Genomic DNA, 17,619 nt, shown 5'->3' with positions numbered 1-17,619 from the left:
TATTTTGTGTTTGTTCAATCCTAGATGGGCTGTGACTAAAAGTTTAATTGCTTTGTCGATACACTGAGATGAAGTCTAAGTTCATTGTGTTCTTCATGGTGTTTTTAAAAGTGCATAATTTTTTTACTCAGAATGATCAACTAATTTGAAGTGTTTTGTCAAGAGGATTATTTGTGATATGTACATTTTAAGAATGGTGTTTTTCTAATTTGGCCCATGTAAAACAAAGAAAACAATCTGAAGTTGTGGTAGTTATATTTTTAAGTTATTATACCATGATTTTACCATCGACCCACGTGCGAATACATTTTCCTCCACGCGGCCCCTGAGCTAAAATGAGTTTGACACACCTGGTCTAGCGATTTCCTGATCGACGCCAGCGGTCGGGAACGACGTCATTCGTCGTCGGCGATCACTCGAAACGAGTATGATTGTCCTCCTGTTGGTGGGATTGCCTTCAGGAGAACGCCTGTGCGTGGAATCTTTTAAAGTGGGGAGACTGTTGCACAGACAGCCACCACATTGTCCTTGGCAAAGAGAAGGCCAGGGTGACCAAGACAATTGGGGGCCCAACTTTGCTGCAGCCTTCTTCCGCCTTTGTGACCGTTGTGGAGCTTCTATGCAACCATCATCCGCCCACTCCGCCATTGAGGTCTTTTTCGACGCGCAGACTCCTACGTCACTTCTTTGCTGTGGGGAGCTGTATCCGGTGGCAAGGGAAACCCAGGACGACCAGCACTTCCTCACAGCTGCAGGAGGCTGCCAGAGCTCCAGTCTGTCGGAGGACCGCCTATCGTGCGCCTACCAGCACTTGCTTTTCTCACAGGGTGTGCACCCCTAGACTTTTGTCTTCCCAGACTAACCCACAAGGCAGCGGAGCAACGTCATTACGCAACGTGCAAAGGGACGTCGGAAAGCACAATGGCGGCGCCCTGCCAAAACAAACGCTCTGGAGTTGACTACATTTTACAAGAAACGATTGCAACAATGCGACTTGTAATAACTGCGAGGTTGCTACTTCATCTAGAGCGGTGGTCCCCAACCACTGGGCCGTGGATCGATTGGTACCGGGCCGCATAAGAAATAAAAAATTATTAAATAAATAAAATAAATTTTTATTTTTTATTTTTTTGTATTAAATCAACATAAAAAACACAAGATACACTTACAATTAGTGCACCAACCCAAAAAGCCTCCCTCCCCCATTTACACTCATCCACACAAAAGGGTTGTTTCTTTCTGTTATTGATATTTCTGGTTCCTACATTATGTATCAATATAGATCAATACAGTCTGCAGGGATACAGTCCGTAAGCACACATGATTGTATTTTTTTATGCCAAAAAAAAAAAAAAACCCAGCCCCCCCGGTCCGTGGGACAAATGTTCACGCGTTGACCAGTCCGCAGCTACAATAAGGTTGGGGACCACTGATCTAGAGGAGGGCATACGTGCAATATGCTGAAACATTTGAACCATGTTTTTGAGACGCGTCAATCTCATCCCAATTCCATCCATCCATTTTCTTCCACTTGTCCCTTTTGGTGTCGCGGGGGGTGCTGGAGCCTATCTCAGCTGCATTTGGGCAGAAGGCAGGGTACACCCTGGACAAGTCGCCACCTCATCGCAGGGCCAACACAGATAAACAGACAACATTCACACTCACATTCACACACTAGGGACCATTTAGTGTTGCCAATCAACCTATCCCCAGATGCATGTCTTTGGAGGTGGGAGGAAGCCGGAATACCCGGAGGGAACCCACGCAGTCACTGGGAGAACATGCAAACTCCACACAGAAAGATCCCCAGCCCGGGATTGAACTCAGGACCTTCGTATTGTGAGGCACATGCACTAACCCCTGTTCCACCGTGCTGCCCGCTCATCCCAATTCATCTGGCATAAATACAACAGGTACTAACTAACCGCCTATCATTTTGTGCGATTATTTGTTAAATTGAAACGAATGCCTTCTCATTTAAATGAGCACTCACTCACTGGCTCCGCGGTGGGCAGTAAGTACTAGCTCCATTTCATCTTTGCCCCCCGGCGCTATCGCGTCTCCTTTCATCGCGGCAGGGAAGTGTACAAGCAGGGACCAAGGCCCAGTTTACACTGCACACCAAATATGATTTTTTTGTCCTTAAGTGACACAGATCTGATTGTTTTACCAGTTTAAATGCTCTAAGGTGCTTCAAATCGGATCTTTTGGCATCAGGTTCAGGCCACATTAGGAGGTAGTCCGGAATCTGATCTTTTGAAATGTGACTGCAGCCTAAACGCAATGCGACCTGAATGTAATTTTTTTCGTCAGTTTGGGCCATCTTTGTCACTCATGTGCAAAAAAGACGCCATTACGAGTAAGCGTGTTTTTACCCGTCTTCATCAAAATATAACTGTGGATGTCAACATTGTGTATGTGCTGAAAGATTCATTTGTGATTACTGCTTTTGGTAAAATCTTAATTCTTTTAGGTTTTGCTCTCATTTGCTTTCTTTTATTTAGACTCGCCGAGTTATTGGCTTATGAAACACTTTTAAGAACTCTGAAACAAGATAAAATACTATTAATATTGAGATATTACTTAAATGGGAAATACTAAACTTTAAAAGTATGTCAAACAAATAGGGCTGCACGATTATGGCCAAAATAATAATCACGACTATTAATCACGATTATTTACTATGCTAAAGTTAAAGTACCACTACTAGTCACACACACACACTAAGTATGAAATTACTCTCTGCATTTGACCCATCCCCTTGTTTCACCCCTGGGAGGTGAGGGGAGCAGTGAGCAGCAGCGGTGGCCACGCTCGGGAATAATTTTGGTGAATAAACCCCCAGTTCCAACCCTTGATGCTGAGTGCCAAGCAGGGAGGTATTGGGTCCTATTTTTATAGTCTTTGGTATGACTCGGCCGGGGTTTGAACTCACGACCTACCGATCTCAGGGCGGACACTCTAACCAATAAGGCCACTGAGCAGGTTTTGTAAAACAGTATGTTAACTAGGCGTCCATTTCAAAATTAAATGTAATAAAAAAAAATAGTTAATCTGTCAGGTTCTGTTGGTCTTGAACTCCAAGATGCAGAGATGACAGGCGTAGCGCAGGTAAACATGACTTTAATGTCAAAAAGGAAATAGTGCAACTGTTAAGTGCACATGCAGGGAACATTGACACAGGAGACAATCATCGAGCCCTGACTGGAGGGCGAGGCAGGCATAAATAGCAGCCTGATTAGCAACTGCAACCAGGTGTCTCAGCCTGCCAGGTGAGGGAAACGAGCGCTCAGGGAGACATCCAGAAAGTGGAACTAAAATAAGTGCGCTGACAGGAAATAAACACAAACTAAGGAAACATAACAAGACGTGAATGTGACAGACCGTCACATCAACAGTTATAAAATAAAGACAAAGGGTTAACTAAAAATACATATGGAATTTGCAGAGTGCAAACAAAAAGTGCAAACAAATGAACAAAAAAGATTATGCGCAAAGGACACATACTACAAAGAACTGTTCACAGTATATATAGGACATCCAGTAATCCAGTGTTTTTCAACCACTGTGCCGCGGCACACTAGTGTGCCGTGAAATACAGTCTGGTGTGCCGTGGGAGATTATGTAATTTCACCTAATTGGGTTAAAAATATTTTTTGCACACAAGTAATTATAATCCGTAAATATTGTGGCAGAGTAACCATGTTATACTCGTCCATATCAGTAGGTGGCAGCAAGTAGCTAATTGCTTTGTAGATGTCGGGAACACGTTGTGTCATGATCACAATATGCAGACGACAGCGAGAAGCAGCGTGCAGGTAAAAAGGTATCTTGTGCTTAAACCAAAAATGCACAAAAGGCGAGTGCCGTTATAAAAAGGCATTGAAGCTTATGCATGGCTATGCAAAACGAAACTAAAATTGAACTGGCTGCAAAGTAAACAAAAAACAAAATGCTGGACGACAGCAAAGACTTACAGTGTGTGGAGCGGAGACGGCGTCCACAAAGTACATCCACACATGACATGACAATCGACAATGTCCCAACAAAGAAGGAAAGCGTCCGCACAATTTAAATAGTCTGGATTGCGAAAACAAAGCAGGTGTGGAGAATAGCGTTCAAGAAGACATGAAACTGCAACAGGAAAATACCAACAAAACAGGAAAAAACACCAAAATAGGAGCGCAAGACAAGGACTAAAACACTACACACAGGAAAACACCAAACAACTCCATATAAGTCAAGGTGTGATGTAACAGGTCGTGACAGTACACCTACTTTGAGACAAGAGTTATAGTGACGCATGCTTGGTTATGGTTTAAATTCATATCCAACAATTGCGAGAACAATTTTTTATTGTCAATATCGGCTACTGAGTTTCGTTTTTTAATGATTTCTGCTTTTGGTGTACCTCGGGATTTTTTCAATGAAAAAAATGTGCCTTGGCTCAAAAAAGGTTGAAAAACACTGCATTAATCCATCCATTGTCCTACCACTGCTAAATAAAACAGTATTACATCCATTATTTATGCATGTCTGAGAGGTGGATGGATATGGGGTCACCGAGGGACCCCCTATCCATTCACCTCTCAAAGATACGTCGGGCTTTGCGCCTGTAGCGGGCGGACCGTTCTGGGAGCAACCATAACTCTGTTTGGATTATTAGCTTCACGTCGCGGGCAAACAATGGCGGTTGAGGAAAGAAGGCAAGTGTTTTTAATGCTTAACCTGTCACCGCAACTCAATCATTTGTTTAAATGTGCACTTGTTGTGGCGTTTGTTTATTTTTACGCGCAGGAGCATTTCCGGATTTGCGGCAACGAGGGGGAAGATGCCCAGAGAATGGTGTTAAAATGTGGGAGAGAAGGGCACCAATGTAATAATGCATTTATTTTTCCAAATATTTTCGGGAGCTATCATGAGTCCACTGTCTTTTGGTCGCCCACTGGTAGTTGGCTGACTGTTGGTTGTGAAAATATTTTAATTGATCTGCAGTGGAGCCTGATTTTTAAAATGTTAAAATGTCAATGGAGAAAATGACTCATATATTACATCTGAGAGAAGAACTGTTAAGAAAAGATGGATGAAGTGGACAATTTCGAGAACAAATTGACGCTTACAGTGTGTTTGGTATTGAAGCACCTTTTTGACAATACACAGCCTACTGGAAGGGTGGGAAAAATGTGTACCGTATTTTTCCGACTATAAGTCGCAGTTTTTTTTCATAGTTTGGCCGGGGGTGCGACTTATACTCAAGGGCGACTTATGTGTGAAATTATTAACACCTTACCGTAAAATATCAAATAATATTATTTAGCTCATTCACGTTAGAGACTAGACGTATAAGAGTTAATCAGATTTAGCGATTAGGAGTGACAGATTGTTTGGTAAACGTATAGCATGTTCTGTATGTTATAGTTATTTGAATGACTCTTACCATAATATGTTACGTTAACATACCAGGCACGTTCTCAGTTGGTTATTTATGCGTCATACAACGTACACTTATTCAGCCTGTTGTTCACTATTCTTTATTTATTTAAAATTGCCTTTCAAATGTCTATTCTTGGTGTTGGGTTTTATCAAATACATTTACCCAAAAAATGTGACTTATACTCCAGTGTGACTTATATATGTTTTTTTCCTTCTTTATTATGCATTTTCGGCCGGTGCGACTTATACTCCGGAGCGACTTATACTCCCAAAAATGCCGTATAATATTTTTATTTATAACAATTATTATTTATTTATTCACATTTTTTTTCAACAAAATATATTTGTATTTATTTGCACTATTTCAACGAAGATATCTTTATATTCCTATGTAAATTGATTCCCTCCAAAAATTCCAAAAAATATTAAGTTCAAAATAAATGTGGTCTTGATGAGCTGGATTCCACAACAACTAAATGAGTGCAACTATATTTTGTTAACCACTGGAATAAGGATTTGTGAATTCAGGAACGCTTTATTGACATTGTAGTCAACACATATCAAACTACTGCAGCAGCTCTGTTACATAAGAGCATGCATGACATATTTGAAAACTGTTTAGATTTTTTTGTTGACGCCAGTCTGAGGGGCGGGTTTCACTAGGATGCTTCACTTTACTGTGTTACAACTAAAACTAAAAGTAATTGTGATACTTTTGTAACGTACTGCCAACACGTGTTCCTGGGCTGCACATTTCTATAAGGCAACAACCTATGATACATTTGTTCAAAGCTACTGCCATTGCAGTTCTACAAACCCCGTTTCCATATGAGTTGGGAAATTGTGTTAGATGTAAATATAAACGGAATACAATGATTTGCAAATCCTTTTCAACCCATATTCAGTTGAATGCACTACAAAGACAAGATATTTGATGTTCAAACTCATAATAAAGTTTTGGTTTTTTTTGCAAATAATAGTTAACTTAGAATTTCATGGCTGCAACACGTGCCAAAGTAGTTGGGAAAGGGCATGTTCACCACTGTGTTACATGGCCTTTCCTTTTAACAAAACTCAGTAAACGTTTGGGAACTAAGGAGACACATTTTTTAAGCTTCTCAGGTGGAATTCTTTCCCATTCTTGCTTGATGTACAGCTTAAGTTGTTCAACAGTCCGGGGGTCTCCGTTGTGGTATTTTAGGCTTCATAATGCGCCACACATTTTCAATGGGAGACAGGTCTGGACTACAGGCAGGCCAGTCTAGTACCCGCACTCTTTTACTATGAAGCCACGTTGATGTAACACGTGGCTTGGCATTGTCTTGCTGAAATAAGCAGGGGCGTCAATGGTAACAATGCTTGGATGGCAACATATGTTGCTCCAAAACCTGTATGTACCTTTCAGCATTAATGGCGCCTTCACAGATGTGTAAGTTACCCATGTCTTGGGCACTAATACACCCCCATACCATCCCACATGCTGGCTTTTCAACTTTGCGCCTATAGCAATCCGGATGGTTCTTTTCCTCTTTGGTCCGGAGGACACGGCGTCCACAGTTTCCAAAAACAATTTGAAATGTGGACTCATCAGACCACAGAACACTTTTCCACTTTGTATCAGTCCATTTTAGATGAGCTCTTGCCCAGCGAAGTCGACGGCGTTTCTGGGTGTTGTTGATAAACGGTTTTCACCTTGCATAGGAGAGTTTTAACTTGCACTTACAGATGTAGCGACCAACTGTAGTTACTGACAGTGGGTTTCTGAAGTGTTCCTGAGCCCATGTGGTGATATCCTTTACACACTGATGTCGCTTGTTGATGCAGTACAGCCTGAGGGATCGAAGGTCACAAGCTTAGCTGCTTACGTGCAGTGATTTCTCCAGATTCTCTGAACCCTTTGATGATATTACGGACCGTAGATTCCTTGCAATAGCTGGTTGAGAAAGGTTTTTCTTAAACTGTTCAACAATTTGCTCAGGCATTTGTTGACAAAGTGGTGACCCTCGCCACATCCTTGTTTGTGAATGACTGAGCATTTCATGGAATCTACTTTTATACCCAATCATGGCACCCACCTGTTCCCAATTTGCCTGTTCACCTGTGGGATGTTCCAAATAAGTGTTTGATGAGCATTCCTCAACTATATCAGTATTTATTGCCACCTTTCCCAAATTATTTGTCTCGTTTTGCTGGCATCAAATTCTAAAGTTAATGATTATTTGCAAAAAAAAATGTTTATCAGTTTGAACATCAAATATGTTGGCTTTGTAGCATATTCAACTGAATATGGGTTGAAAATTGTATTCCGTTTATATTTACATCCAACACAATTTCCCAACTCATATGGAAACGGGGTTTGTACTTGACAGGAGTTGATATATTGATTTTTTTTCCCCCTCAATCAATCCAACGGGCAGTTCACCACCATGACATACCTGTATGTGCTTTGTTTACACTAACACTATTTGTCAAGACCTGTGAGAGCCTTAATGAGATTTGAAGACAATTTCAGACACAGCACAGGATTGACACAAAATAATAAAGTAATCAAACCAAAAGGGTCTTTAATGTAAATTATTGAATTTAATGACCTTTAAAGCAATGTGTTGTAATTATATCCTTATTGCAATTTTTCAATTTGGGCCATTGTCTCTTAAATATGAAGCTGCATTAATGTGTGTTGGCTATTTCCACATCTCTAGCAAACTCACTCAAAGGCCTTGCAGAAAGTCTTCCCAGAAGAGTGGAAGCTATTCTATGATTAAGAATTGGATGCAGAAATAGACCCTCCAGTAGACTGCTGCTTAAAATTCTATATGTCTTTTTTTTTTGACAGAAATGTGCAATGTGCAATAGTGTTGTCACGATACCAAAATTATTTCAATACTTTTCAGTACATTTCTAAATAAAGGGGACCACAAAAAAATGCATTATTGGCTTTATATTAACAAAAAATCTTAGGGTACATTAAACATATGTTTCTTCTTGCAAGTTTGTCCTTAAATAAAATAGTGAACATATAAGACAACTTGTCTTTTATTAGTAAGTAAGCAAACAAAGGCTCCTAATTTAGCTGCTGACATATGCAGTAACATATTGTGTCATTTATCATTCTATTATTTTGTCAAAATTATTAAATATCTGCTTACTTTCACTTTTAACATGTTCTATCTACACTTCTGTTCAAATGTAACATTCACTTATTCTTCTGTTGTTTGATACTTTACATTAGCTCCTGTACTTGGTATCATTACAGTGGATGTCATGTGTAGATCCACCCATGGCGTTTGTTTACATTGTGACGCCGGTGAGCTACGGTGTGTAGTGAAGCATATTTAGCTATTCCTCGTCCTGCAGGGATGATACTTGTAAGAAACGTACTTTATTTGTCGCCATGGAGGTGAAGATTAGTGATTTAGAAGTAGCAAAAACACTGCAGACTGCGGCTGGACTTTAGCTGCTAGCTAGTTAGCCATGTCTTAAAGCACCTCTTCCTGAGGGCGTTTCAGTGTTATATCTTCACCTTTATCGTTAGTTTTTAAGCCAAAATGCGTCCGTTCTCCCTTTTCTGTCCACACACTCCGTCTGTTTGTAAATACTCTGTCGTTGTGCACTGCCGAACGTGCTCCTCTGCTCGTAAAACCAGCAGTGACACGACGTGACGAAGAAGGGGCGGCGGGGGGTGGCGGACCGGTACTTTTCAGAGGCGGTGTAGTACTGAATAGGATTCATTAGTATCGCGGTACTATACTAATACCGGTATACCGTACAAACCTAGAATGCAGCAATGTTTTTCATTAGATTTGTGAAAATAAGTCTTGAACAACGTTTCCTCTAAGGTGCGCGCCTGCGCAATTGCGCACTGCTCACGCATCCTCTGCGCACAGCAAATTAATGCCGCGCAGAAAATCAAAAATCCCATCTGAACTCTAAACGAAATAAACACATTACAATTTATTCTGTATGATTTTGCAATGCAACTCTGTGAGTGACAGGTGACAACAAGAGTGGCCCCAATGAATAAAACAATCTTTGTCAACACCGTTCAATTATCGTCTGTCGAGACACTTTACGGACAGGAATTCCATCAATCACTTTATTGGTCAAAAACCACACCAAAAACATGAGTAAAAAAACTTTTATCTAGAATAACTAGTCATTTTCTGCCATACAAACCAGGCTTAAACCAACTTTGTCATCCGTCATATCAACAGAAGCCGCTCGCTCTGTCTCACCTGCGCCAACACACACACTCATGGCACTTAGCCAGTGCTGCGTTTATGGCCACACAAAAAGTCGGACAACCCCAACGCCACACATTGTGTAAATGCCAGGTTGTAAAACTCTGACTCCTCAATCAGATGCGTGCTTATTTTACTGCCATTTATTAAGGATGTTAATTTAAGGATATTATTCATGAAATATTGTCACTAGATTTCATAAATGCTAATAAAAAGATGTATTTTACAAACAGAAAGTTACAGGAACTAAATGTAATCTCTGAAAAGGGTAACATTTCTTTTAAAGGCAGGACCCGCAGCCAGACATACAATACTAGCACATAGGTCATGAAAAACATGTTTTTTTGTTATTGTCATTGTAAGGGGGCAAAATCACTTATATCAGAAAATAATTTTAATAAAACATTTAAATTGTTATGATGGTGTGACGCTGGTGTGGCCACAGTGTGCACGTCTGATGTTGCACACATGTGCTCCACTGAATGCTCAGGGAGTTTGTGCGTTTGCTCACACACATGAAAAATTAGAGGGAACGTTGGTCTTGAACCTAACAGGGAAATTACTGAATGCATGTTGTGGTTGTCCTTGTTGGGGCATTGCTCGTACGTAGACACACTGTGGCATCCAGATTACGTAACTTCTTTACAGTGTGACCTAGAACATGACGCTGTCCCTGTCGTCTATTGGTAGGTGGCACATGCGTCATGCTGTCCAGGTCATCAAATAGTTGACTATAGAATATCATTGAGTTTGGTTGCAATTGATAAAGAAAAGACAGCCATGACAGTAAAGAATGCTATAGGATAGTTTATCATTTAATAGCATGCAACTGCAACCTTGTCCATTATGCTTCATTGTTCCTTTCTCTCCGTGCTATTATAAGTTGTGCAAATGTCAACAGTGGCAACATATTTTGATTTCAAGAAGGTGCAGGGAAGAAATGTGCATTATAATTGTAGTATGTCCTCAAGCCCAAAATACAAAGAACTACCTATATTATCAGAAATCTCTAAATGAATGATTAATTTGCTTCTTTATGAGCGTCATTGTGGGTCATTAGCATGCAGATAAGTACCCTGTAATTTCCTTCATTAATCAGAAGTGGTGATGATAAAGAACTGCAATATTAAAAATGTATCACAGGCCTCTCACGTACTGATGTAGATTACAGTCACAATTAGCATATTGAGTGCCGCCGTATCAATAAGTGTTTCCCACAGGACAATTGTCGCTGTACGACACAGAAATAATCGTTGTGGGAGACACGAAGTGGGTAAAGCCACTTTGTGGTGCTTCATTTTGTTTGTTGTTTTTAGTGCTAAAAGTGCTGTTAAAATCCCCAGAATTTTCACGTTTGTTTTTTTAATGATTTTCTTCTCACTTTTTTCAAGGGTCTTTGAATGCACCACAGTTATGCCGTTTGTTACGCTTCAATGACATGCAGTGCCAAGCGTGCTGCTAAAAGCAGCCTTTTGTTTGCAGTCTGAACTGATGGGAAAGTGTGCAGGTGTACATATTGTTGTTTATTTTCTGGAAAATAGCTGTGACAACTTCCAGGTATATATATATAAACAGTGTACATTTTCCGAAGATAAAATATGCTCCTTTTTGAGAGGGTGGGGCGTGGTTTCAATTGCAATCTGGGAACGCCTCCAGAATCGAACGTCTTTCAGACGGACTCCAAATACGAGTTCGAAATTTATACCAAAGCATATCCAATACAGTTTTTATGGACCACAAGGAAGTGTTTTAAAGGTAGATTAAAATACAATAACAAGATGCCGCATTTGTTAACTTTAACACACACATTTCGATTTCCTTTGCCACTCCAAACCAGTTAAATCCCAGAAAACATCTCACCCTTTTCTACCAAAAGTCTCTTCACTAGATTTGTTGCCAGTCACTTTTGGAAAACTGTATAAAAAGGGGTCGATTTCTCGCTTATTATAACACTGATCGCTCCTTATACATCTTAATGCTAAGGCTAATAGGCTGTCATGCAGGACTAATGTAAAGCTGCAACATAACAATAATCAAGAATATGTTTAATGAATTGAATCTGGTGTCCCCAAACTATGGCCTTATGGCCATAGTTAGTAGTAACTATTATTTGACATTAGAGTCACAAAAAACATTATCTTCTGCCTGAGTTTTTCTATCAGTCCTTAACATCTTGCGTCATTCTCCTTTTTTTTTTTTGTTACTTTTGTCAAAACAAGTTACTTTTCCTTTTGACATTTGAGTCATAATGTATTCATGCGTCTCGCTCTTCTCAAAATAAAAATGTCTCACGCCTTCAATCATTTTATACAAACCAAAAACCAGCTAGCTAACTAACAAAGAGTGGAAGAAACACAAGCCCGGTGCACCACTATTTTCAAAAAAAGTATTATTGTATTCACCTTTATGTCATGGGCGATAGCTCTAACGTTGTTTGTCATTCTTCTGCCAATTTTACATGTTTGTTCATAGAATTTTGCTTTTACCATTTAAGTCGTGATTAAACTGTTCACACAGCCCAGTAATGAAAATATCTATTTTATTACTCACATTTCGGTCATTCTTTATAAACCCAGAAGAAGGCTTCTAGCAATCAAACAGTAAAACAAACAAACATGGCTCCCCACTAGGTTTACACTTTTAAGTTATTATTTTCCCTTTTTTGCCATTTAACACATGCTGTGTTATAATGAAGCAACTGAGAAATTATTCTTTGTGACCTATTGGTTAAAATGTTTTTCCTTGGTATGTAAAACATTTCCAACAGAGAGCACAAGCTTTGTTATGGAAATTAATTCTTTATTCATTAATGATTTACTCAGACGCAAATATCTGTTGAATATTTATTATATTCGAGCATAGGAAATAAAAGCAACAAAGACGTTTTTCTTCTTAGTCGAAAAGCCACCAGGGTATTGTTTTTATTGTATATAGGATAGGATAGGATAGACTTTTATTCATCCCACAGTGGGGAAATTACGTTGTTGCAGTGCAGGATTTTACATACAGCAGCAGAAGTAAAACGTAATGAAAAAACAAAAAAGTTGTAATAAATACTACGTATTGGGCATTAATATGTATAGATAAAAGATAAAATAAAACAAAAAAACACTAACATCTGTATTATAGATAAAACAATTTAAAAAAAATATATATATATATATCCATCCATCCATCCATCCATCTTCTTCCGCTTATCCGAGGTCGGGTCACGGGGGCAGCAGCCTAAGCAGGGAAACCCAGACTTCCCTCTCCCCAGCCACTTCGTCCAGCTCCTCCCGGGGGATCCCGAGGCGTTCCCAGGCCAGCCGGGAGACATAGTCTTCCCAACGTGTCCTGGGTCTTCCACGCGGCCTCCTACCGGTCGGACGTGCCCTAAACACCTCCCTAGGGAGGCGTTCGGGTGGCATCCTGACCAGATGCCCGAACCACCTCATCTGGCTCCTCTCGATGTGGAGGAGCAGCGGCTTTACTTTGAGCTCCCCCCGGATGGCAGAGCTTCTCACCCTATCTCTAAGGGAGAGCCCCGCCACCCGGCGGAGGAAACTTATTTCGGCCGCTTGTACCCGTGATCTTGTCCTTTCGGTCATAACCCAAAGCTCATGACCATAGGTGAGGATGGGAACATAGATCGACCGGTAAATTGAGAGCTTTGCCTTCCGGCTCAGCTCCTTCTTCACCACAACGGATCGATACAGCGTCCGCATTACTGAAGACGCCGCACCGATCCGCCTGTGGATCCACTCTTCCCCCACTCGTGAACAAGACTCCAAGGTACTTGAACTCCTCCACTTGGGGCAGGGTCTCCTCCGCAACCCGGAGATGGCACTCCACCCTTTTCCGGGCGAGAACCATGGACTCGGACTTGGAGGTGCTGATTCTCATCCCAGTCGCTTCACACTCAGCTGCGAACCGATCCAGTGAGAGCTGAAGATCCTGGCCAGATGAAGCCATCAGGACCACATCATCTGCAAAAAGCAGAGACCTAATCCTGCAGCCACCAAACCGGATCCCCTCAACGCCTTGACTGCGCCTAGAAATTCTGTCCATAAAAGTTATGAACAGAATCGGTGACAAAGGGCAGCCTGGGCGGAGTCCAACCCTCACTGGAAACGTGTCCGACTTACTGCCGGCAATGCGGACCAAACTCTGGCATTGATCATACAGGGAGCGGACCGCCACAATCAGACAGTCCGATACCCCATACTCTCTGAGCACTCCCCACAGGACTTCCCGAGAGACACGGTCGAATGCCTTCTCCAAGTCCACAAAACACATGTAGACTGGTTGGGCAAACTCCCATGCACCCTCAAGGACCCTGCCGAGAGTATAGAGCTGGTCCACAGTTCCACGACCAGGACGAAAACCACACTGTTCCTCCTGAACCCGAGGTTCGACTATCCGGCGTAGCCTCCTCTCCAGCACACCTGAATAGACCTTACCGCTGAGGAATGTGATCCCACGATAGTTAGAACACACCCTCCGGTTCCCCTTCTTAAAGAGAGGAACCACCACCCCGGTCTGCCAATCCAGAGGCACCGCCCCCGATGTCCACGCAATGCTGCAGAGTCTTGTCAACCAAGACCGCCCCACAGCATCCAGAGCCTTAAGGAACTCCGGGCGGATCTCATCCACCCCCGGGGCCTTGCCACCGAGGAGCTTTTTAACTACCTCAGCAACCTCAGCCCCAGAAATAGGAGAGCCCACCACAGATTCCCCAGGCACTGCTTCCTCATAGGAAGACGTGTTGGTGGGATTGAGGAGGTCTTCGAAGTATTCCCTCCACCGATCCACAACATCCGCAGTCGAGGTCAGCAGAACACCATCCTCACCATACACGGTGTTGATAGTGCACTGCTTCCCCTTCCCGAGGCGGCGGATGGTGGTCCAGAATCGCTTCGAAGCCGTCCGGAAGTTGTTTTCCATGGCTTCCCCGAACTCCTCCCATGTCCGAGTTTTTGCCTCCGCGACCGCTGAAGCCGCACACCGCTCGGTACCTGTCCGCTGCCTCAGGAGTCCTATGAGCCAAAAGAACCCGATAGGACTCCTTCTTCAGCTTGACGGCATCCCTCACCGCCGGTGAGGGATATATATATATATATATATATATATATATATATATATATTAGGGGTGTGGGAACAAATTTCTCACGTTGTGCGATTCAGAATCGATTCTCATTTTTTAAAAATTCATTTTTTAATTGTATTTATTTATTTAAATGTTTTTTTATTTTAGATGTTTTTATTAATCAATCCAACAAAACAATACACAGCAATACCATAACAATGCAATCCAATTCCAAAACCAAACCCGACCCAGCAACACTCAGAACTGCAATAAACAGAGCAATTGAGAGGAGACACAAACACGACACAGAACAATCCAAAAGTAGTGAAACAAAAAAGAATATTATCAACAACAGCATCAATATTAGTTACAATTTCAACATAGCAGTGATTAAAAATCCCTCATTGACATTATCATTAGACATTTATAAAAAATAAAAAAAAAGAACAATAGTGTCACAGTGGCTTACACTTACATCGCATCTCATAAGCTTGACAACACACTGTGTCCAATATTTTCACAAAGATAAAATAAGTCATATTTTTGGTTCATTTAATAGTTAAAACAAATATACATTATTGCAATCAGTTGATAAAACATTGTCCTTTACAATTATAAAAGCTTTTTACAAAAATCTACTACTCTGCTTGCATGTCAGCAGACTGGGGTAGATCCTGCTGAAATCCTATGTATTGAATGAATAGAGAATCGTTTTGAATCGGGAAAAAATCGTTTTGAATCAAGAATCGTGTTGAATTGAAAAAAAAAATCGATTTTGAATCAAATCGTGACCCCAAGAATCGATATTGAATCCCAGGGACCCCATCAAGTCATAAAAATGGGGCCCTACAGTAAATTTTTGGGGTCCCACTTTTTTGCAAGCGTTTTCAAAAAAAAAAAGGATAAACGTATGCATTATTCTGTTGTATCTCACATTCTATATTGTGTTTCGGAAAAAGGTTGTCATAAATGTTAATTAATTCATTAAAAAAAAAGAATAAAAAAAGAAAACAAATTTGTATACATATGTAAATGTATTCAGTTATAAACATTCATTCACTTTCTTCTTTCCTTCATGGATCTAAACTTTACCGCTGCTGGTAGTTTTTTCTATGTTTTTATTTCATAAGTTGTAGGTGTATTTATTTCAGTATAAAAGTGTAAAAAGTGTTTTGCTTCGGTCATGAAATGGTGTGCCAGGGCATACATACATTTTATATTTAACGCTTAAATCTCTGGTGTCTACATCAACTTCAGATCTATCCCTCATTTCAAAATGTTTTAGGTTTTTTTATGTTGTTTTTCTGTTTATTTGTTTTCCGCCCTTTTTTTGTCAAACAAAACTATGTTTTTAATGGCACACACACAAAATATGCAAAATCAAAAATATTTTTCAAAGTGGAATATTTGATGTGAAGTAATCGGAACCTTGGATAGGTCAATAATTCATACTAACATTGATTTTGATTCAATATTATGTTTTGAGCAATGACAGTTTGAAAGAAATTGATTAGCGTGGACCCCGACTTAAACAAGTTGAAAAACTTATTGGGGTGTTACCATTTAGTGGTCAATTGTAGGGAATATGTACTGTACTGTGGAATCTACTAATAAAAGTCTCAATCACTCAATCCACTCCCTCACTCTCTCGCTCTTTCTGTCTCTGCCCCTCCCTCACGAATGCTGCTGCGTGCGCACAATTTGTTTTGTTTTTAACCCCTTCTTTACCCTGAACGTACATTGAAAATTCACGCAACCCTAACTCAAAATGCCGGACATTTGAGGCATTTAAGAAACTCCGCCCGCACAGCCCTGCAAAAGAAACCATGTCCGGGGAAAAGAGGACGCATGGTCAGTCTAAAATATCTCCATGTTAAGAAACTCGGCTTCAGCTGCACCATGTCTTGTTAGTAAACACAGACAACTTCAGATTGTTTTCTTTGTCTTACTTTGGCCAATAATAGAACAAACACATTCTGAAAAAAAATACCGGCGGCGGTAAAGTTTAGATCCATGAAAGAAAGAAGAAAGTGAATGAATGTTTATAACTGAATACATTTACATATGCATAAAAGTTTATTTTCTTTTGTATTTTTTTTTTTAATGAACTAATTAACGTTTATGAAAACCTATTTCCAAAACACAATACAGAATGTGAGATATAACAGGATAATGCATACATTTATCTTTTGTTTTCAAAACGGTTACAAAAAAGTGGGACCTCAAAAATTGTATATGGGACCCCATTTTTATGACTTGATGTGGGGTCCCTGGGACCCGATTTTGAAAATTCTTAGCGCCAACACTGATGGAGTATTGGTGCGTGCAAAACAACAACAGGCGGCTGTGGCCTGTGGGCCGGTTCTAATACTAATCAAATATCATCCATTGACAATTCATTTGCGGGCCTTGACTTTGACACATAGGCATTACTTCATAAAACTATTGTAGTGGTTTGTGTTACATTTTATTGTATTGTTTTTCCATACACGCATTTATTTTTCAGAAGCATGTAACATGTTGTGTTGTGATGTTTTGGGGAGAGGGAGCAAGCAAGGGTTCAATTGGTTTCAGTGTATTTAAATGGCTGACGCTGTTTCGCAATAAGAGTATTTTAAGGTACGATATGAGTACCCCCCGCGACCCCTTAAAGGGACAAGCGGTAGAAAATGGATGGATATGCATTACAAAACCAACCACGTCAAGGGAGTTGCAACACTTTTAACGCAAGTGCCATTTCTTTTTAACTCAAAGTTTTAACCTGCAGGTTTCGATACATCACACAGCTTAAAAGGCAGGATCGGTGTGATTACCGCAATATTACGGGATGTGTTTCAAATCTGAGTCTATAGGGAGCTCGTTCACTGCAATCAGCCA

The 17,619-nt window shown here is 40.6% G+C and overlaps 1 protein-coding gene across 1 annotated transcript in view; it reads right to left on the bottom strand.

The window, feature by feature from the left end:
* Positions 1-17,619, bottom strand: part of mlip (muscular LMNA-interacting protein) — a 98,037-nt gene that overhangs the window by 65,489 nt on the left and 14,929 nt on the right. The window lies entirely within an intron of this gene.

This window comes from Entelurus aequoreus, linkage group LG09, assembly GCF_033978785.1.
Source record: "Entelurus aequoreus isolate RoL-2023_Sb linkage group LG09, RoL_Eaeq_v1.1, whole genome shotgun sequence".
In the NCBI taxonomy this organism is placed as follows: domain Eukaryota; kingdom Metazoa; phylum Chordata; class Actinopteri; order Syngnathiformes; family Syngnathidae; genus Entelurus; species Entelurus aequoreus.
This window is presented reverse-complemented; position numbering and strand designations above follow the sequence as displayed.